General features: G+C 42.6%; 1 long non-coding RNA gene across 2 annotated transcripts; it reads right to left on the bottom strand.

Annotated features, from left to right (window-relative positions):
* Positions 1 to 326: 326 nt before the first annotated feature.
* On the bottom strand, positions 327 to 20,216 carry LOC309525161. 2 transcript variants are annotated; one of them, XR_014216070.1, is made up of 5 exons: positions 18,999 to 20,216; positions 14,397 to 18,890; positions 12,918 to 14,242; positions 4,081 to 5,987; positions 327 to 3,576 (listed from the first exon to the last, which is right to left on the bottom strand). It is a non-coding gene; the product is annotated as an uncharacterized lncRNA (long non-coding RNA). The 2 variants fall into 2 exon arrangements; XR_014216069.1 differs by having other exon boundaries at positions 327 to 5,987.
* Positions 20,217 to 23,559: the final 3,343 nt, after the last annotated feature.

The following is a 23,559-nucleotide window of genomic DNA, read 5'->3' as shown; positions in this document are numbered from 1 at the left end:
TCCAATAGCAGCAATGGGAGACCCATTCTGTTTTGAGACTATGGCAAAGGAGGCAGGTCCAGCTTTCATGGCTCCTCCCAGCAGAGATTTCCCTCAGTAAAAACTTATAGGCCATTTCACAAGAAACTGGAAAATACCACAAGTGTTTTGTATAATATTTTACATGAAGCATGGGTTTTCCAAAACCACCTTTTTTTTCATCCACACTATAAATTTGTTAGGTGTCACTTAATACACCTAACTGAACAAACAGTGGTATGATGCTGCTTTAAAGGTAAAGGTAAAAGACCCCTGAACAGTTAAGTCCAGTCAAAGGCAAATGGTGCAACGCAACACCATGATGGAAGCCAGAGCTCACGGAAACGCCATTTCCCTTCCCGCCACAGCGGTACCTATTTATCTTCTTGCACTGGCATGCTTTGAACTGCTAGGTTGGCAGGAGCTGGGACTGAGCAACAGGAGCTCACTCTGTCGCGGGGATTTGAACCACTGACCTTTTGATCGGCAAGCCCAAGAGGCTCAGTGGTTTAGACCACAGCGCCAACCGCATCCTGTAGTGCAGATGGCTACTAGGTCAAGGCATGTATGACAGGCCACAACCATCGCCCTACTGCTCCCTGTCTCCTATGCATCTGCTGCCTGAAGCAGACACCCCAGTCTGCCTAATGGTTTAGCCAGACCTGCAGAGTTTACTTTAGGCCAACATGTTGTTAGGTCGCAATGTAGCTTTATCTGGTAAACAGATTCTTCTGCTCTGTCTGGTTAGTCCTGGACAGAAGGGCAGGAAAAAGACACAGGAGGCATCTTTTGAGGCAGTCTTGCTCTAGTCTACTTAACATTTTGTTGGTATCCATCTGTCTCGAGAGACAATTGAAGAGTGTGCTGTCGGAGATAAAGTCAAACCTTTGGAGAGGCATGTTTTGTTGCAGGTGGGACAGATAAAGGTGTCCAGTTTTGCTGTTGCTGATGCACCATGGTGTTTCCTGTCTCTCTGCACTCCTCCCTCCAGTCATTTTTCCTCTGATCACTGCTGTTGATGCTCAACCTGACTGTCTGTCTCCAGCCACTGTGGTCGCCTGCAAAGGAATCCCCACATGGTGGGATTAATGTTACCAGCCTTCATGTCACATTTGCAAACATCTTTATAGTGCAGAATGGGTCTGCCAATGGGCCTGATGCCTGAAGCCAGCTCCCCATAAAGACTAGGACTAGCCGTCTGAGAAACAGTTTCTATCCAAATGCGATTTTGGTTTTAAACGCAGTGTAAGGTAGTCTCTTTGGGAGTATATTGTATATAATTATGGGGTATCAGAGTTTTTAGAGGGCTAACCAGGCTGGGATAGTAGGCTTGTTGGTTTTTGAATGTCTGATGCAATTTTTCAATTTCGTTGTTCTGTATGGGACAATGACAATAAAGATTATTGTATCGTATCGTATACAGCACATCCTTGGGGAGCCTGCCATCTTCCATTCTGTGTGCATGACTGAGCCAGTGGAGACGTCACTGAGACAGGAGTGCAAACATACTGGGAATGTGGGCTTGGGAAGAGCACATCATTGTGTGAGACTGTCCTGCCATGTGATGCCCAAAGTCTTTCTAATACAGCACATATGGAAGTCATTAAGTCATTGACCCTGGTGAGTGTAAACTGCCCATGACTCACTTTCATAAAGTAGAGTGCTCAACACGCAAGTCTGGTAGACCTTCATCTTGGTATTTGTTGTTAGCATCACATTCTCCCATTCCCTTTTGGAGAGGCAAACCATTACCAATACGCTTGTCCAGCTCAGCACCAATGGAGAAGTTGCTGGTTATGGTGGAGCCCAGGTAGACAAAAACGTCTACCACCAATGCTGATGTGTGGAGTGCTGACAGTGTCCTGACCTAGAATTTTTGTCTTTGTCAGGCTGATGGTGAGGCCAAACTCCATGGAGGCTTGGGCAAAACAGTTGATGTGTCTATAGAGCTTCCCCGGAGTGCGCTGTCAAGGCTGTGTCATCTGCAAACAACATCTCCCAGATAAGAACCCACTGCATTTTTGTCTTGGCATGGAGACATGCCAGATTGAACAGGTCCCTGTTGTTCCTCGAATGAAAGTTCACCCCACCCTCAGTCGAGCTGAAGGCATATGAGAGCAACAGGGAGAAGAATAGGCCGAAGAGAGTTGGGGCCTACTTTTTGCTTTGTAATGTACTTGTTTTGAGTATGTAGTACTGTTCTCTATTAACAGATAAAAGGCAATAGATATATGCTTCTCATCTTCAGTGGGTGGAAAGACAGAATCCGGGCTTTGTGAGGGTGGATCTGAGGCATGGGAAACCACTTGCAGTACCAAGGAAAGTTTCTATGAAATGGCCTGGAGCTCAGATGAATTAAAAGCAGTTATTAGCATCCACACCCTGCATTGAGACTGATCAAACCAGAGCACCAAAGAAGAAAAATGTGAAAATAGCTTGTTCACAAAGCGACTGATGAGAAGATTAAAGTGGTTATTTGAGTGCTTTGTGACAGGCACCCCTGCAGGAACTAACCTAATGAAAAGAGGCACCAGATATCAGACATACGACAGATAACAGAAACTCACTGTAATCTGTAATCTACAGTAATAAATGATCTGCAGCTACATCAAGATGGGTGAATGTGGTGGTTTTGGTTCAGTTCTCCACATCAATTTGTGATTTTATTTTTTTTAAGTCCAGTGGTTTTTTCTTAATATGCCCTTTTTTGTATGCATTATGAACCCCTAATGTACATACAGTATTTTTCATTGATTTATGCAGCTATATGTACGCATCACCACAGTGTGTTCTGTTTTGTACACCTTGCCTGGCTGAAGAACTGCATTGCAAAATTCAGAGAATGCGAATTTTAAAAGGTGGTGTTTTGATTCACCTGTTGAATTAGGCAAGTTTGCCTTTAAATTTGAACTGAATAGAATTTCTCCTCCATCCAAACATCTACATCACCAAGCTGAATTCAGCATAATACAGACCATTGCTCAGCAACAAAAGTTACTGGGTGAATTTGTGTCAGTCAGTAACTCTCAGCTCGGCCTACACGCAGCATTGTTGTGTGGACAGGCCAAGCTCTTGAGGTAAAATAAATGCCATAAGCAGTGCTATTTTTTTCTAGAAAATGATGTGCCAGAGCTGACCATAAACTTCTCCCTTGTTCTCTTAGAATGGCAATGGCGCCGACCTGAGAGGTGCCGGAACTGAGCTCCGCTAAAAAAAATAGCCTTGGTCATAAATTACTGTATTTCATCAAATAGCGGGCATGTCATTCAGTGTTCCCAAAACTACCACTCCAGATTTCTGGGAGTGATGCACAAAGGGACTGAGCATTAAAAGTGAACTTGTGAGACGGCAATATACCCGCAGTTTCATCTTCTCCAGCTGCTCCTTCGGTTTCAGTTGAAAAGTTGGGGCATTTCCCACAATCAGAGGAGAAGGCCCTGTCCTGATGCAAACCTTCTTGAAGAAGAACAGGAAGAAGGTAGCAGCAGGTGGAAAATAGCTCCATTTCCCTCTTACATTTTGGCCTAGACTGCCTTCTGGCTGGGTTGCCATATGTGCCTTTAAATAAAGGAGAAGCCTATTGTGTGAAGTAACTCATCACTGCCCAGATGATTATATCCATACCTCACAGTTTTTGTAACATGGATGAAATAGCAGAATGGAAACCCCGCTTTGTACAAATGCCCATGTAGCTTTTGTCCTTGACAACAAGGATGATGCAAGAGTGGAGATCCCTCAACTCCATAAGCTCAGAACCCCTTTGTTTTACTGGGCCATCCTCTTCTTTCAGCTACAAAGGCAGCAAAATTCCAGCTGCCCCCCCCCCAATCTGCAGCCTGTCCATTTATTTCCCCTAACAAAATCCCTTGTATTTCATATTTGACTGGCTCTCTTAAGGGGACTAGTGGATCCCTCGCCCTTGTGAAATGTCCACTTAATTAACTAAAATTGTTCTCATAGATCAGCACTTCCCTCCTTGAACCGATGCGTTTCCCTCGCTTTTCATGGCTGAATTGGCCTGGCCACAGCAAGATCAGTTGAAAGAACATAAATTATACTTGCAAGCTAAATGCTGCAATATTTTTTCAGTCTTGTGAGTCACTTGGGCAAGATGAAACGTCTTGGCATCGCTTTGTCCAAACCATGCAGAGTTAGTCATCGCAGAGTATGTCAAGTGAGCCACCTGGCAAACTGCAGGCCAGCACAGATTATGGACGTAAAAAATGGAACACAGGAAAAGGGGCTCCAAAATATTGTGTGTGTGTGTGTGTGATCCAAAATACTGTGAGCTACAAACATCACACCACACTGATACTTTTCAAAATGAAGGTGCAATGGCCTTTAAAAGCATCTATCCCCGCCCCCATGGCATCCCAATATTATTAATTTCACCATGGAATTTATTCCAGTTCATCAGTAGCTCTTTAAACCTTACCAGGTGATCCCACCAGATGACCTTCCCTGCCAGCTGGTCCAATAGGACAAGGATCCCAATTGCAGGAGCTGTTGGTGAAATAACTATGCAGTTCATCCTGGGATAAGTCAGGTGTGTATTTGGCTTGGGCAGAAGGAAGTTCAACCGAACCAGTTAAGGAAGGTTGAGTAGTAGTGGAGCGATTGCTCCCAAACACCTTGCATCCTGGTTGGCTGTAGGTGGCAGAGCTTCAGATATGGTGGTGGATACATTGTGCCACGTCTTCCTAGGCCATGATTAAAGATTGCTCTGTTACTCACAGGGAAATGTGTACAGGACTGCAGCCTTATGGTGAAAACAAGGCAACTCAATTCAATTATCAGGTCACTGCTAGATGTTGTTGCAGCCCTGTATAGGGAAGCTTTTTAAGGTTTAATGTTTTGTCATGGTTTTATATATGTTGGAAGCCACCCAGAGTGGCTGGGGCAACCCACTCAGATGGGCGGGGTACAAAGTTGTTGTTGTTGTTGTTGTTGTTGTTGTTACCAAGTGCAAAGCTACAAGTCTTGACTAGGGATGGAAGGATCGGTCAATTTCAGCTCTCTCAGTTTTTCATTTTTTCCAATCTTAAATTCAGTTCTCTGTGCATTTTGCAGCCATTTGTGTGTTGTTGTTTTTTTTTTTGGGGGGGGGAGGAATACTAATGAAACTTCACCAGTATTTTTGTGCAAATTTCTCCCAGTAAACACATTTTAATATGCAGCTTTGACTAAGGGACACATTTTTGCTAGCAATTTCCTTATATATGATCATTCCCCCTCCCTGTGTTGTTTTTATTCACAATTCCCCCTAATATGTGGATTTCTGTAAACAGAGCATAGCAAACTGCCTAGCAAAATTCAGATACGTGGAAATTTGGGGAGATTGCTGTGTTTTGGTTCATATGCTGTTTCAGAAAGTGCAAATTTGATAGATTCAGCTTCAACCTGAACTGAATTCCACCCCCTGCAGACCCCTAGGCTTGACTCCCAGGTTCTTCTACTGACTTTGCATGACCTTGAGAAAGGTCACCCATGAGCTTCATTTTTAAGCATCTCTGAACTGTTGTGATGTCACAAATATGTCACAAAGATTAATGAATGTTTCCAAAGCAATCTTTGACATCGTTGAACTAAAATTCAAGATACTTCAGATTCCCCTTGACCTCTTTCCAATTTTCTGGAGGCTGCGCTTAGTTGAAAACTCAGAATCTGCCAAGTTGAGAGCACATTTATTTTTTACTGCAAACTTGCAAGTTCATCATCAGGTACAAAATGGACCCCTCAATTAAAGTCTGGCTAATGAAGTGCTGAGGATTCCAGGCCATGTAGAAATTCACTTGAGGATGACCCAAACAAGCAACTTTTTACTAGTTTCTACCTTCAAGTGCCCTGGTCCATCATCAGTCAATGATCCTAAATGCAGTGATCGATTTAAAATTAGCTCCCGTCCAATTGTTCCTGCCAACCAGGGCACTTACGCTCCCTTTTCCTTTTGAATTAAACAGCTATAAAACCTATAAAATAAAATTAAAAAATGAGTTTTATTTATTAAAAATCAGCTCTAAAAGCCTCCTTTATTAATTTATATTGCAGCCTACTACACGTACAGCTGATCTCGCTACAACATGTCTGTTTTTAAAAGCTATTTGGGGTTTTTTAAATAAACATTTGCCAACATCATAAGCAATGAAGTGAAATGCAGGTGTAAAGTATTTCAGGCTAAGAGTAAGTCCCGTCAAACTATGTAGGGCATACTTCTGATAGGATTGTGTTTTATGTTTTGAAAGACCATACCTCAAATACGAGAGGTTGTCACATCAGTTTAAAGAAAACAGTTAAATAATTAAATTAAATAAGTGTCTGAACAAGAGCCCAGCCACCCATTTGAAATGAACAACTATATAACAGTTTTAATTTAAGTGAAGCAGTGCTACTATGCAAATATTAATGAAATGGTATTCAGTGATCTACAAAGGCACCAGATATATTTTGTGGGGCAATCATTTAGGGTGAAATTTCTGCTCCATACAAACAAGTCTCGTATTTTTTCTCAAATCACCTATCACTAGATCAAATAGGCCTTTAGCACCTTAAAATACAAACAAAAGTCACGTGGCAGAGGTTTTCATGGACTGGTCCAGAGCCCACTTTGTCAGACACATTCAGTGTTATCTTCAGTAAGTATATATAAGCACACACACACAAACACACACACCGTTATGGTGCGCAAAGACTAAAATATGAAAGGCAGCAGTAGCTCTGAGTCATTTTCCTGGAGTTCCCAAATGTACACAGGGTAAGAACAGGATGACATGTTCGCAACAGCAGTCATTGTGACAAGACTGTCTTTCCAGCTGCACTAACTTAATTTAACACCTGCAGCGAGAAAGAAGACCAGAGTCCTGATTAAGTCTTAATTGAATAGAATCAAATTTGCCGAGAAATTCTAGTTCAGCAATTTCATGCTGCAGCCTCCTTTTGAAGCCTTTTTTTATCGAGTAACTTTGAAGCCGGCAGCAGAGTGTCCTGAGAGACTGGTTGCCCCAGTCACTCTGGGCGGCTCCCAACAAACCTCAGGTTAAGAACTTTGCTTCAGGATAAGAACAGAAATCTTGTTCCGGTGGCGCGGCAGAAGCAGGAGGCCACATTAGCTAAAGTGGTGCTTCAGGTTAAGAACAGTTTCAGGTTAAGAACGGACCTCCAAAGAGATGGTGGAAGAAGATTGGAAGAAATTTAAAGCTTATTTACAGAAACATTGTAAAATTAAGGAATGTTAGAAGGATGTTGGAATGAAATAATGTGGTTTTAGCAGAAATGCTATAAAGGATTAAGAAAAAATAGATTGCTAAATGGTGAAGGAGGGAAAGTAAATTTACATTATATTAAGATAAAATAGAGGACAAAAATTGAAAAAGATGGAAAGGACTTGCTGAAATAGCTAACCGAACTAGAATACAAAAAAGGGAGGTGTGAGGAGGTCAAGGAAATAAGCAAATGAAAGATAAGTTATGGGAAGATTCTTTGTATTTCTTTTTTTTTGTTTTTGTTTTTTTCTTCTTTCTCTTTTTTATTATTGCAATGTGATGTTTTGTATCTTTTTAATATGCTGGTTTTTTTTAAAAAATCTTTTTGTAACCCTTTAAAATTAATAAATATTATTTTTTTAAAAAAAAGAACGGACCTCCAGAATGAATTAAGTACTTAACCCGAGGTACCACTGTACTTTCTTGGTTGCTGTATTTTTATACTGTACTTTATTATTTATTTTTAGTATTTTAACTGTAAACCACCCAGATAACTTTTTTTTTGCTAATGCGTCAGCATAGTGCAAAGGAGATGGCCCCATCAGCAGAAGCAGTTTTGATTGCCTGGTGAAAGAATGTCCTCTTTCCTTCCCCTGGGGAAGGCAAGCTTGCCTGACCCACACACACCAAAAAAATTTGCAAGGAGGGGGGGGAGAGATGAGGGGGAAAGCCCCGTTCCACTAGTGGAAGTCCTTGCGTGGGTATTTGCTAGTTTGGGACCACTTTGCTGAATTGTAAGTAAATACATTGTTAAAGTTGATCTCTGGGAAGTAATAGGTTAAGTCAAATATATGTTCATTGCGCTGAACGTATATTTTAGACATTTCTAAAATATTACTTGCATCATATGAAAACTGGTTCCCTTAAGGCTTTGCAAGAATCGCTATCTTCATCATGATAAACTGTTCTTAGCCTGTGTCTATTCATAACAAGCAGGTGTTGCAGGGAAATGTCTCTTTGTGACAGTTTGATGTGGAACAGTATTGTTTTTTTCTGTAAGGCCTTTTAATGATAGACAAGAATAAATTGGCCCAGCACTCCTGATCTCCATCAAAACATTTATTTAAAGGTTGTAATGGAGCAATATATAAAAGTTTTGACAATTTCAGTACTTTTTAAACTATGTAGTAATTATAAACTTATTTGCACGCTTGTTGCAACACGGTACTAGTCATATATCAGCACATACAGGTGTTAACCCGACAACGGCACTGTCATAGATTATAATCGCACTGTTGATGCCTATTTTGAAACTCGAGGGGACTTGAGAGAAGTGTGTAGAGGTGAGGGGAATTGTCTGTGACATAAAATTACCAAAATGAAAATGCTTTCAGGTCGGTTTTATTTTATATTAGTGACTTGCTCACTAAACGATAATCTGCATCACATCCCAGTCAGATGGGCAGCAAATAAATAAATAAATCATCATCATCATCATCATCATCTTAGAATTTTCTAGGGCTCAATGAAAATGGCCCATAAGAGAGCTCCATGTTATCAACATCTTATACCCCTTTTAAATGTGTTTGTGAGGTGGGGGGGGTGTTATTGGTTTATGAAGTTTTTTGTTCTTTTTTTGTTCTTGTGTTTATTATGTTTTGATATTGTATTTTTATTTTGTGAACTGCCCTGGGATCCATGGAATTGAAGGGCAATGTACAAATTTAATAAAATTAAATAAAGAAATATTTGCTGGTCACAAAATTGTGCATACATGGGGAGGTGGCGCATTTTGCGCAATATTCTTTAAAGGGTGTTTACCCCTCCAAAACTCACCTGGTAATTTTTGGCTCAGTGCTGAATGAGATTGTAATCATGTAAACGGATCTAGCTGTGTAAAGTGCATATGCTGCTCCAACTTAGGGTGCATGGACCATCAATACAAAAACAATCCAGCAAGTTTTGTATATAAACCAAATAATGTATTTTTGTCTGCATCCAGCCGAGATACTGAGGTCCAGCTCCGAGGGTCTTCTGTCAGTTCCCTTACTGCGAGAAGCGAGGTTACAGGGAACCAGGCAGAGGGCCTTCCAGGTAGTGGCACCTGCCTAGTGGAACGCCCTCCCACCAGATGTCAAAGAGAACAACAACTACCAGACTTTTAGAAGACATCTGAAGGCAGCCCTGTTTGGGGAAGTTTTTAATGTTTGATGTTTTATCGTGTTTTTAATATTTTGTTGGGAGCCGCCCAGAGTGACTGGGGCAACCCAGTCGGTTGGGCGGCATATAAATATTTTTTTATTATTATTGTTGTTGTTAGCAGTAGGAGTAGGAGTAGTAGTTAATGTGTATTGTGAATGGAAATAAAAGCATTGTGTTCCATTGGTTGTGATAGTTATTTTATGAAGGTATTCCTTTACAGCTGTCTTTCATTGCACAGAAACAGATCTGCATTAAAATTCATAGACTACCATGGTTTCTGCATTTACATGTTATTGGGACAGGGATTAGAGTGTACATTCTGGTTTTGGCTTTGTGATCATATAAAGCTGCTGAAATTAAAAGGCATGATCTATGAATAAAAATGAATGGGATCATGGCCCCAAACCATTTACTCCTCAGGGATCATATTAAAAGTTACTTCCTCCTAAAGACATAGGAGCTCGTGGGAAAATATTGGAGTGCAATCAAGACAGAACTGGCAAAGGCTTTGATAATATGAAGATATCACTCACTTACTGTTTTATTGCGCTAAGAAGGAATCAGTAACATCTTAACTGATGTAGCCTTGCAGAGTTGCAGCAGAGCTTCTGTATCCGTTGTTACAAATACGAGGTATTTGCAAAGCCTGCCACAATGCTTAAGTGAATTTATGTGCTTAGGTTTCCTTAATGCTAAATTGAGAAAAGAGTTGGGGGCGGAACTTTTCAAGCATTGTCCTGGATTAACAGATGTTAGGTAAGGAAATGTGATGGTTCATAAAGAATATGCAATCAGAACAGAGGCCTGCAATAAAACGATGTACAGGAACCATTGATATACAGTCAAACCTCAGTTGTTGAATGTAATCTGTTCCAGAAATAAATTTGGCTTCTGAAATGTTCGACAACCAAGGCGCAGCTTCCGATTGCTTGCAGGAGCTTCCTGCACTCAAGCAGAAGCCGCGTCGGACATTCAGTTTCTGAAAAAAGTTTGAAAACCAGAGCATTTACTTCCAGGTTTTCGGGGTTCAGGAACTGAAATGCTCCAAAACGGAGGCGTCCGGGATCCGAGGATTGACTGTACTAGACATCACAGAGGTATTACAACCCTTCCTAGCCACATCAGTGTATAAAGGGGTTCTCAGTGCATACAGATAATGGGCAGTATTTAAAAAATGTGCAGGAGGGATTTCTTCTGCTTGTACAATGGGTCTTTCCTTCATTCTCCCCTTACAAATGCCCCATGACACCTTCAGATCTGTTCCAAAAGGTCAGGGGAACCCTCAGAACAAATTTAAGAGGGTGGGGGGAGGGAGGAGAGGGGGGAAATTTCCATTGAAGTCATTGTGCAAAGTGGTAATTAGCCATAGGTGAAAACAACAACAACCCTAATCAACAACCCCAAGTACAGTGGTACCTCAGGTTAAGTACTTAATTCGTTCTGGAGGTCAGTTCTTAACCTGAAACTGTTCATAACCTGAAGCACCACTTTAGCTAATGGGGCCTCCCGCTGCTGCTGCACGATTTCTGTTCTCATCCTGAGGTAAAGTTCTTAACCCAAGGTAATATTTCTAGGTTAGCGGAGTCTGTAACCTGAAGCGTATGTAACCTGAAGCATATGTAACCCAAGGACAGAAATAATTTCAAAACACCAAATTCAGATTCACAAAATCTGAACACTTTTAATGGGGAGGGGAATACAGATAATGCACGTACATCACACACTTTGGAATTACTAACACGTTCTTCAGAATTGCATTGTGTCATACTGCTACTTAAAAAAACAACAACACCTACCCTAAATTCATAGGATTTTGCATTGAAATGAACTGCAAAATTCTGTTATTCTAACTCAGCCCATTCGATTTCCCCAAATGTACGATTGCTTCCTTGAGTTGCGCTTCTTGTATTGTCTTGAAAAGGCACAATTTTTTTTTTAAAAAAAATGGCTTTTCATTATGAAAGCCTCGTTCTTCTCGTTAGTTGCACCCATGTGAATATATGGCTCCAGGCCTTCATTTCAGACTCTGTAGCTTAGACAGACTGTGCTCACAGGAGTTTGATATCTGCAGGCAGTGACTTGCAAATGGGGGATTACACAGCTGCAGAGAACATTCAAGCCGCAATCTCAAAAACACTCCAGAAGCAATGGCTGTGCATGGGAGCACTAATGAGAGCTGTGCCAAAACCTGTCCTCCAATTTTTCAAAAGTTTTCTTTGCCCTACAAAAGAGGCTTCCATTTCTTCCTTATTCTTAGGAGGCCTTAGAATTTCATTAGCATTTTAATAGGAGCAGGGTTGATTTTATCTTATTGCTTCAAGGAGGCTGGGGGTGGCAGGCTTCTAAACCTCTTTCTGTTAACATTTGTGCAGAGCTCCGCAGCCTCCCCAGCTGCCCGACCTTCCTGATCTGAGGGGGGCGGGGAACCAATTGCAGGAGTTGCCAACGCTGGGTTATAACTGAAGGGAGACTGGGAAGGCTGGCTACTGGGCATCTGAGATTGGTACACTGACAGATTTTACCTTGAGAAACCTCATAAAACTTTCTGTCATTATTTTTTTAACGGTAAAAATACTTCACAACATCAACAACCAGCTCTCAGGTGCATTGACATGTATACTCTCTGAATTCTCATTGGAAAATCCCAGTAAAGGGTGTAATGAGATTTTCAGCAAATGTCAGCACCCTGGGAGGCTGCAGAAGGTGCTTTGCAGAATGAAAGAAGTAGGGATTTTGGGGAGGGGCTCCTGACTGGCTTCCTTTTTTCCTACTTTGTATCGCTGCCTGTTCTATGCTGGAGCGGCATTTTAAAAATTGAATTACCTGGCTTTTACTCAGGCAGGAGAGTGAATTTTAATATCTGATAGAGTCAATATCTGAGGGTTTACTGGGTACGGGGCACTCTTTGGTCACACAACATAGGTTTGGCTTGGGGGATCTTGGGAGTGTCCTTTTGGCTTGGCATGAGGTTCTGGCAGTGCCACGGTTTGCTTGTGAAGTTTGCATAGCCTTCCAGTCCTTGCTGTGGGGCTACAGGACGAGCCCGCAGACTTGCTCAGGAGGGGGGAGGGAGACGATCTCTCCTGCCTTAGGGAACTTACCTGCCCAGACTATATTTTGTTTTGGTTATTCGAGTTGATTAAATTTTGAAGATCCTTCAAGTTGTTATGTTTTAAATAGATATAGCCCTCTTTTGTTTCACCAAGCGATGGTTTCTGGAGTCTTCTTTGAAGCTCTGCTGGCAATAGATATATGTGTTACACAATGCTTGCCCCAGGTGCTCAGATGATATCGGATCCATTCTCTCAGTAATCATTACCACAGCCCTGTAAACTGAAACAGGATCATGACTCCCATAGCAAAGGGTTCATCTGTATGGGAGAGTGGAGAATTTGGAAGGAGTGATGTGGAATGAATCTGCCTGAGACTGTGCTTATGGAAGGTGTGTCTCTGTTTACACTGTGTGCTACTGTGGGGAGTGAGCATCACCTCGCTTACCTTAAAAACCATCAGGGTTTTTCAATCATGCTTGGCAATTACTTGAACCACTTCACAAGGTTTTGCATGTACGTGCCAGATATGATCGCAAAACCCAGATGGGAGATCCCCTCCCATCCGCTTGCCACATCCCCAATATGTTTTCATGAACGGAGACTTTCCCTCAACCATCTAAGGAAGGAAACTGATGTACCTGCAGAGATCAATGTGTCTGATCTATTTTTGAACCCCCCCATCCCCACCCCCACAAGTGCCCAACATATTTATCTCCTCCAACCTTTGTCTGATACCTTATTTTAGATAAAGTATGACCATGGTTAGGGGGATGCGGGTGGCACTGTGGATTAAACCACAGAGCCTTGGTAGGACTTGCCGATCAGAAGGTCAGCGGTTCGAATCCCCGCGACGGGGTGAGCTCCTGTTGCTCAGTCCCTGCCCCTGCCAACCTAGCAGTTCAAAAGCACGTCAAAGTGCAAGTAAAATAAATAGGTACCACTCCAGCGGGAAGGTAAACGGCATTTCCGTGTGCTGCTCTGGTGCGCCAGAAGTGGCTTAGTCATGCTGGCCACATGACCCGGAAGCTGTACGCCGGCTCCCTCAGCCAATAAAGCAAGATGAGCGCCGCAACCCCAGAGTCGGCCATGACTGGACCTAATGGTCAGGGGTCCCTTTACCTTTACATGACCATGGTTATCTATGTTGGGGTAATTTCTAGAAAAGACTGCTGAAACGCATGGTGTGTAACCTTCAAGTTACTTCAGAAATTGCATTAGGTCCAGACAGAGCTGCTGCAGGAAGCAGCTGGATGAAACGCTAGCTCTTAAAGTTTCAGTGCCTACCAGCCTGTCTCTGAGCACAATTAAAAGCGCTGCTTTTAGCCTTTAAGCCCTACATAGCTGGCTGGGATCCAGTCTGCCTACAAACACTCAGATCTGCTCAAGTGTTAAGAGGATCTTCTCTAGAAGCCCCTCAACCCTTTTAAGATGAGGAGTGTCATGAAATGATTTGGCCACCAGACTGGACATAGTTGTATCTTGGTGGAATCAGGAGCATCCCGACTGCTCTCTTCTTTGATGAGCTTCATGGGTGGGGTGTCCTATAAGCCATAGATGGGCTGGACATGGTTTGTTGGTCCTCCTCTCCTGCCTGGTCCTGCCCAGATTCTTCACCACCTCCTCCTGTGCCCTACCACCCCTCTTTCTGCAGAACAAGCACAATTCAGACCAAATTAAACACGCCTTCCATTATAATGCCCAGTTGAGGTTACTTTATCATGAATATTCTGCATCAGAATTAACATGGGAACCACTGGAAAAAAATGTAGCCTCAATCAGTGGCGTAGCGTGGGGGGTGCAGGGCGGGCCGGCCGCACCGGGCGCAACATCTGGGGGGTAGGGTTAGGGGTGCAAATCCACGGGTTAGGGGGCGCAAATTACTTGCCTTGCCCCGGGTGCTGACAACCCACGCTACGCCACTGGCCTCAATATGCATCCACCTGTGGAATGCCTTTTTTGGTCCTGTTTGCTGATATCCTGGAGTTGCCTGAGAATTAATCCTCTGGATGACTTTGTCAGAATGCTGGTATCTTCCAAAAATACCAGAAATACTACACATTTTCTAAATTATTATTTCTTTTCATGGGAAGATTTACAGCCTGCCTGTTGCTAACCGTCTGGTATGAATGTACGCAGAAAGAATGCCCCAAACTGTATCAACTTGTACGATACCGCAATACAGTATGTTCAAAGACTTAATCTTTTATCTGTTTAAAAAAACACACACAAGAGAGAAGAGCAGAGAGACTGTAAGCGGGTGCATGGATGGCAAAAGGTGTATTTGAAAATTCAATTCTTCTTCTTAATTGAGGTTAAATTAAAAATTAATTGAGGTTAAATTAAAAATTAAAAACCTAATTTCCAACCAACGAAGACATGGGAAAACCAAAGCACACAGGAACTAAGGGGGGGGGGGAAATCCCACTGGTTTCACTGGAGGGAGCCTGACCTGAGCACTGCGCAAGAGACTACAGTAAGCCCGCAACTTGCGCTCATTTAACTTGTGTGCGTTCAGCTTTACGCATGTGGCAAAAAACTAAAAAGGGTGGAAAGCATTCCAGGGGAAATGATACTGGCAATCCCACCTGCCAATGATTTTTTTTACTATATGCGATTTGGTTTTAGGTTTGATTCCCGGAACATAAGTTGTGGGCCTACTGTTCTGGATCACAGCTCAAGCCAGCAAATTAGATGATTAAGAGCGTAGTAAATCTCACACTGGTTAAGACCAGGATCCACAGAAGCTGCAATCCACTCACCTGGGAGTAAGTTCCATTGCATGCAATAGAGCTTACTTTTGAGTAGACATGGTTAGGATTGCACCATTTGTCCAGTCTACTAATGGTCAGTTAAATGCACACAGACAGGCTAGGAAGATGACAGACATATCTTAGGTTCCATTTAGGTATCTTAGCTAATAGATGTTAACAAGGCTGTAGTGCTGCTGTTCAAGATTCCACCCAATTCCTTCACCTATCATTTTCTGCCCTCCCCTCTAAAGGCATTCAGTATTCCGTGACAACTGAGCATGCTCAGACCTCATTGCGTTATTTTTCATTGTAGGTTGGTTGTTTTTTTCATAAAGGTTTCGGGTACTTTTGCAAACCTCAGGGTCTTCCAGAGTCTGCTGATACCTCCCTCTTGAGAGCGGATGGTGACCCTTTTGGCTACATAAGCAACAGCACTCAAAGGATTAGAAAGAGACCTCTCTGCAACCAATCAGATAGAAAGTCATTCCTTCACTGATTCAGAACTTGAATCAGATTTAGGCAACGCCAGTCTCTAACTTCATGTCCTTTTATGGATTAAGCAAATGGAATCCATTTTTTTTTAAAAAAAAGCAGCAATCTGCAGGCTTTACATATAATTCCTGAAGCTTCTAAATTCCTAGAGCTACAAAGAAACAATGGTGTATAATAATTAGTCTTTCATTTGGTTTAGCTGAGATCCACAATTTTGTTGGCTCAGTTCAACAACCTGTTAAACCGGTGTTCTATTAAACTGTTTGAGAACTGAGATCAAAGGGTTTAAAATCACATTAAATCCAAGCACTCAAGCTCTCAATCAGTACAATGCAAATAGTAAATCTAGAAGCATATAGGTCCTAACTAATTATAGAAGATTGACAGTACACACTTACCTGGGAGTAAAGGTCGTTGAACTCAACAAAATTTACTTCTGTACACAGGCTTGCATTGTGAGTAACTAATGGATTACATGTTTTAAAATATTCTTCCTTCTGCAACTCTAATCCTGGAGAAAAATGGCTTTGCAAACAACTAAAAATAAGTAGGAAAATAAGCTTTTATTATTATTATTATTCCAAAAGAAAATGCGGTCTGAAGGTATGCCGTTGATGCTGTCTGTTCAGATGCCTTATTTAAACTGCTATGATCTGGAAAGATACGAAGCAATTAAGTTACTGCAAAAATATATGAATGGGCTCTTCCAGATTCAAAAGGCAGGGAATGAAATTCTAAGCAGTCTTGTAAGAAGGAAAAGCACAATGTGCTGTAGATACTAGGCAAAAGTTGCTGTTTAGTGGAAACCTATTCTTGGGTTCCATGATCACTGCAGATCATGAAATTAAAAGACGTCTGCTTCTTGGGAGAAAAGCAATGACAAACCTAGGTAGCATCTTAAAAAGCAGAGACATCACCTCGCCGACAAAGGTCTATACAGTTAAAGCTATGGTTTTCCCAGTAGTTATATATGGAAGTGAGAGCTGGACCATAAAGAAGGCTGATCACCGAAGAATAGTTGCTTTTGAATTATGGTGCTGGAGGAGGATCTTGAGAGTCTCATGGACTGCAAGAAGACCAAACTTCTCCATTCTGACGGAAATCAGCCCTGAGTGCTCCCTGGAAGGACAGATCCTGAAACTGAGGCTCCAATACTTTGGCCACCTCATGAGAAGAGAAGACTCCCTGGAAAAGACCCTGATGTTGGGAAAGATGGAGGGCTCAAGGAGAAGGGGACCACAGAGGACGAGATGGTTGGATAGTGTTCTTGAAGCTACCAGCATGAGTTTGACCAAACTGCGGGAGGCAGTGGAAGACAGGAGTGCCTGGCGTGCTCTGGTCCATGGGGTCACAAAGAGTCGGACACGACTAAACGACTAAACAACAACAAAATTCCTCAGTGAAGGGTTGGAGATGTCACTCCCTACAGCACCATTTTCTTCCTCCTGTATTACATGTGCCTCTTTGTTCGGACCCTAACTAGATTTATATGGTCAATAGTATATTTAGATTTGTAACATGTTTGGTGCATTTCCCAGTGCTGTTGAACAAAACAACCACCTCTAATAACAAGATTCAGAGACACTTTTCACTCTGCTACATATATCTTTCACCATTCCTGAAGATCAGTCTTTCAGCTTTCTGTATTATATCTTTACACATTTGAACTGAGAATGTATTAAGGTCTTTTGCCACTGACTCTGTTATTGTTTAAACTGGGGGATTGCAGAGAAATTTGCTTAGGGAATCCACAGCATTGGGTAACCCAAACATCCTGCATATTAAAGAGAAATTCCCAGCTGCATGGAGGCCAAACTTTTCCCTCCAATACAAAACAAAGACATCTTGCATTGATGAATTGCATTTACAAGTGTAAGACATCCCTTCGGCAAAAATGCAACTGCCATATAGCTGATGTTAAACAATTTGTTTGAGGAACTTAAAGAGTAACTCAAATCCATTAATTGTGCATGGAACAGTTGTCAGTTCTAGGAAACTGGAAAAAATATAATAGTTTAAACTAAGTAATGCATCAGGATGCCAGCTTTCAAGCAGATTTCTTATCCAAGATGAAGAGACACCACATTACTCCTGCTTTAATGGTTGGGTTTTTACTCAGTTTATAAAATAAATGCATTCATCTATCTTTGTCCTAAAGTTCTATATGTTTATGTAGAACTTTGTCAAAGTTCAGTGACTTTCCATGTCTGTAAGTCCCTAGGATGTTAGTGAGACTTCCTTTGATATAGTGTGTTTAGGACTGGAGTGTTAACTGTACTGTTCTACTGCTTCCAGCATAAATATTATTATAGGCAGTCAGTTACAGTTTGTAGTCTACTAAGTATGATATGAAAATAATGGCTTGAAATATCCATTATTTGGAATGCCCTTTTACATAGAACAATATATTCAGTTACAGTGTAATAGGAAATAAGATGTGTCTTTTAAAATGTTTCCTTTTGAAAATAATCAAGCAGTCTTAGAATGTGATCTGTACCCCAGTCCTAGGTACAGTCACTTAGAAGTAAAGCATATTGGCTATTTCCTTTCCAAAAAACATTTTTGGAACAGGGCACTGGACATTAGTTACTGGATACTGCCTTACTCTAAAGCAGTCCTGTCACAATTCAAGTACATGAATTGTGGCTTGCGAGTATGGCTATTAAACTCGTATTAAAGTTTTTTTTAATCAAGCTTATTTCTTATTCCATTCAATAAATATGTCCACAGCAGCATTGTTTCAATAAGAAGGGAGCAGAAAATGAGGCTTGACAAAAGATGTAATGAAAAATACAGAAGGTGTACTATTTACCAGAGCTCTAAAGTTCCAATCCTATGTAAATCAACTTAGAAGTAAGTCTCACTTAGTTCCATCACATTAACTCTGTCCCAAGTAAGTTTCTATAGGAGTGGCAACTTACAATAATAATATAGAAAAAACCACTTATGTGCATTGAAGTTAGAATCCTATTCACATTTCCTTGGGACTGAACACCATTTAACTCAACAGGAGTAAATAGATGACATATCCAGTTGCATATTGCTGAAAGTCACCATGCCTGTATTATTTGCTCTCCTCTTCCTTAACACTTGCTTATTTTTATGATGGGCCTCTTAAACAAATTTGCACTCATGAAACAATGGAACTGGGCGCACGTTTTAAAAATCTACCCAGGCTAAATTAATTGTACAGAATAAAAAAATTCCTTCCAGTAGCACCTTAAAGACCAACTAAGTTAGTTCTTGGTATGAGCTTTCGTGTGCATGCACACTTCTTCAGATACACTGAATAATTGTACAGAAGTAGCCTTCTCTGAAAATAGTTCCCTGTTTGCCTCCGATTTCCTTAGGTGACTTCTGTTCCACACATGCTTGTCGAAACACAGCCTGGATCATTGCCTTGGGCTCGGCAAATGTTCTCAGGCCACATTTCGTCTTCTAAAAGAACCGCTTAATGCGTTTGCTTTCATGATGGCACACATTGATGGCTTAAAAAACCCACAACTGCGTGCATTTGGAATGCCTGTTTAAGCATGGTAAAGAACTATCTGCGTGCTATCGATGGGGCTTACGCCTAGAGAAAAGCACGTATATATAGGATTGCAGCCTAAAGGCTTTCCATGGGTCGGTGTGGGTTTCGTGTTGCCTGGCCTTGAACATCACCCTCCTTCCATGAAAGACAGATGGGAGTCCGCTGGCAATAGGAAACTTCCTCTGTCCGTGCAGAAATGCGCATTCCTGCCTCTCCCCCATCCCCAGATATGTGGAACGTCCTCGTGGGGACGCGCGCGCTTCCTTTCTGGCGAGAATTAAAGGGCAGAAAAGAGACGGCAAGGACCCAACGAGCGAAAGGGATATCCTGCAAGAGACGAGCTGTCCCCTTGGGCGCTGCCTCCCCTCGGGGTTCCTGTTTGCCTTCGCCAGCGGCCTGCTCTGCAGGGCCTGGACGTGCCGCAGCTCCGCTCCGAGGTGCGGCGCGGGCGAGGCACACAATCGGAGGATATGCGGGCAGGAAGCGCCGCGGATCCCCGGGAGGCGCGCTCCTATCGCCCCCGACGTGAAATGGGCACCTTTGGCCCAGCGCAGAAGAGGCGGGCGGGCAGGCAGGGCTCCGCGCGGATTTCCGACGGCTGCTTCCCTTTCGATCCGCTGCCAGGCCCGCAGGAGCCAACCACCCCCCCAACTCCCCGGAGATTTGGGGAACGGGCCAGAGCCATGGGGCGCGGGGTTAGTTATTATTACATAGAAGGGCTGTCGTCGTTCCCCACCCAGGCCCACTTGGAAACTGCAGTTGCGCTAGCTCGGTCCGTAGAGCGTGAGACACTTAATCGTGGGTTCGAGTCCTGCCTTGCAGAGGGTTGGTCTAGATGACCCTTGAGCCCCCTTCCAACTCTACAATTCTAGGATTCCTGGCGCTCAGGGCACCCCCCCCCCGCTGCCCGTCCTTGACCCAGAGTCCCATTATAGAAGGATTCCAATTTCTGATCGTGCAAAAGCAGAGGTGTGCGTATATATGTATATATAAATATGCATATATAAAATATGTAATATACAATACACATGTTTATGCAAATGCACATTGTGTGTAGTTGTAGGCATACCAGATCCCTATGGCTAAAGCTGCTATTTTATGCCCAGTTCTTGGTGAGGCAGAAACCCCACTGGATTAGATAGGATTGGTTCTTTCTTCTTTTTAAAACGTTTCTTAACCGCCCTACATCGAAAAGATTCCAAGGCGGTCTACAAAACTGCGATCCCTTCAAAAAACCAAGAAGCAATGTCAAACTGCAGCAAAACATTTGCTTCCCAGTAAGCATGCATCAAATGAATCGGGCTTTGGAGTTCCTCCCCCTTCCCCACGCACCCCCATCCACATTTGCGTGTTTACTCGGAAGTAAGGTCTGCCTTGAGGTGAGTGGGACTCCCTCCCAAACAAGCTCGCGCGTGGCTGCGTTCAGCGGAGTTTTATTCCTCCCTTCCCAAAATGGTACATAGGATCTCATATTTTTCTCATCTGCACCGCAGCTTTCATTGCCCCCGAGCCTATGCATGTATGGCAGGGAAGAAAACGGAGGGGGAGCCTTATTAGTCCCCAATTTTCTGTGGACAACCGCGGGGTGGGGAAATGTATCACAAACTCCCTCTATGCCACCTTATTGGCCTCTCACCACTGTGCCCCACAACCCTCTCTTGCGGGATCAAAAGCAAACCGAAAGCATTCCAAACTTACTTGGGCTGGATTATCCTCGCTAGTGGTGCACTGAGTTTTAAGGAACGCCAAAGGATGGGTGCTGCTGCTTGAAGACAACCCAACCCCACCCCACCCCCACATTAAAAATCAGAGAATCATTGTGGGTTGCCTCCTCTCTCATTCTCTCTGTCTCTGCACCAGGAGTTCAAGTTGCGTGAGAAGGGTGGAAGCGTGTGGGGACTTGCTTGTCGCGCGCTTTTTCCCAGGAGGAAGAGGCTGTGCATATATTGCATTGTTTTCTGCACTTCATCCCCCCCCCCCCCGCTCCTTTCTGTTTGCAAGGAACCGGGGCGGGGGAGAGACGAGAGGCAATTTCTTTAAGGTGGGGGAGTGGCGGCATTCTTTTTGATGTATAGGATTATTTCGGTGCGAAGTTATGATTCCCCGGCCTCTGCAAGGAGCATGCAGATATTCTTAGTCGCACAGCGCACCCTCGTGGACAGCCGGCCCTTCCTTTGCCATTATTTCTTCGGGCAGCCAGCAATATATTATTTCTCAGCCAAGTATCGACAGCTTCAAGAACACAGATGACCTTAGAACCCTCCTCCTTAACCTGCATATTTAGTCAAATTCTCCTTCCCCAATAAAAAGAAAGAATCTCAATCAGCTAAATCCCCATGACTCATATTCGTTTGCAATGCGATTATTTCCCTAGGTTTCAAACCTCCAGACTGTTTCTTTCTATTTCTTTCTCTCTATTACATGCTAATTTAATTTTACTATGGACGATATTTTCAGCATTTGCTGAGGACAGTAAATTTCGTAGTTTATGTTATTTCACTTTTTATGACTTTTTAACACTTAATAAAATTTTATTAGAGCACTTTTGTGTTTACAAGGCCACAAAACTCTTGGCAGGTTGTCAGAAGTCCTTTTTATTATGATCCCACTGATATACGGCGAGTAATGAAATAATCATGTCCAGAAATGTATCAAAGGCCAGAGGGATTATCCAATTTAATAGCTGTACAGATGCGCCATGAAAGATATGGACACATCAACAGGCTGAGACTTCTTGCACGCAGGACGGTGATGGCGCAGGCCTGGTTAATTTCTGCGCCGGTTCCTGCTGAGTCTCTTGCTGTTTGTGCAGGTTGGAAGTTGAGTCATGTGACTCTGGGATCTTTCAGTATTTTATTTTATTTTTAAATCGTTTTATGTAATGTTTTCGGCACGTGGCTTTTTCAAAGCGCACTTTCTCTTTTTGCTTCGGCCTTTTCACCGTTCATCCTTTCCATCTGCTTTTGCAACATTTTGCAGTGGTCTTATGGGAGATTCAGCCAGGGAGGCTCAAGGGCAATTCAAGTTGTAGTTCTGTTCTGGTTCTTTGCAACACCGGTTCTAAAAAAGACCAGGAACGATGCCATGTGCATTCCATTTACACAGTGATCTTGTTTCACCCAGGCCCTTCTGCCGTGTGCTTTCAGCTCTTTCCAGCCTGAGCTACTGCAGCTGTTCCTAAGGTCATTTCCTTTTATTTTAAATAATTGTCCGTTTAACACATGTCGCTCGACTCATTCTTGTGTCAAAAGGAGAAATGGCTCTATTTCCTGACACTGAAAGCAAGGTGGGCAGCTTTGTTTTAGCGTTAAATGTGCTCCGTTGAGGTATGCTGTTTCCTAAAAACATGCCAGAAAAGGGAGGGAGGAGGGAAACCAAGTTTACCCCCACTTCTTCCTGCCACTATTTTCTCTCTGACGTGCTTTGTTCGACATTTTTAGTTGCACCTATGTGGAGGGTTTTGAAAATAATTTTATTCATTCACATGTTGCTAATATTGCATATCCTCCAACATTTTTCTGATCAAAATAGGAACATCCTACTTCACAGCAGCAAAAACAACAACAGCAACAAATTTATTATTTATACCCCACTCATCTAACTGGGTTGCCCCAGCCTCTCTGAGCAGCTTCCAACATATATAAAAACGTACTAAATATTAAACATTAAAAAAATTCCCTATACAGGGCTGTTCTTCAGATGTGTTCTAAAGATTGTACAGTTACTTATATTCTTGGCTCGGGAGTCACATAATTCCATACCATCCAACATTTCTCTGATGAAAATAGGGACATCGTAAGGAAAAGCAGGACATTCCATTATCAAATCAGAAACCAGGACGGCTTCTGTAAATCTGGGGCTGTCCCTGGAAAATAGGGACACTTGGAGGGTCTGTTATTGTTTACTTTATTCATTCATATGCTGATAATATCCCCTATGGAACTTGCAAATTGTGTCTGACATAGATGTCAGACCCTCAAAAACTGGGTACTTTAAAACAAGAAAGTAGCCCATTTTCATGCCTTTTCAGATTGGCTTTGTCCAACTAGGTGTCCCTTGGACACGGTTGGACTACAACTCCCATCATCCCTGACCACTGGCCCTGCTGGCTAGAGATGCTTAGAGCTGGAGGTCAACTACATCTGGAGGGCATCAGCTTGGGGGAGGCTGGTCTATACGAAGGTCACATGACATGAGTATGACTCATATGAGTCCTGCTATTTGGACCTCACCCTGGTATGAGTCTGTAAATCAGTCCTGTGCTTGCCTTCCACGATGTAGGAACAGAGGACTTGTTTTCCATTGGATCATTA

The sequence above is a fragment of the Podarcis vaucheri genome, assembly GCF_965113315.1.
Source record: "Podarcis vaucheri genome assembly, chromosome: 1".
NCBI classification, from domain to species: Eukaryota; Metazoa; Chordata; class Lepidosauria; order Squamata; family Lacertidae; genus Podarcis; species Podarcis vaucheri.
Note: the sequence above shows the minus strand (reverse complement) of the source record. Positions and strands in the feature narration are given on the sequence as shown.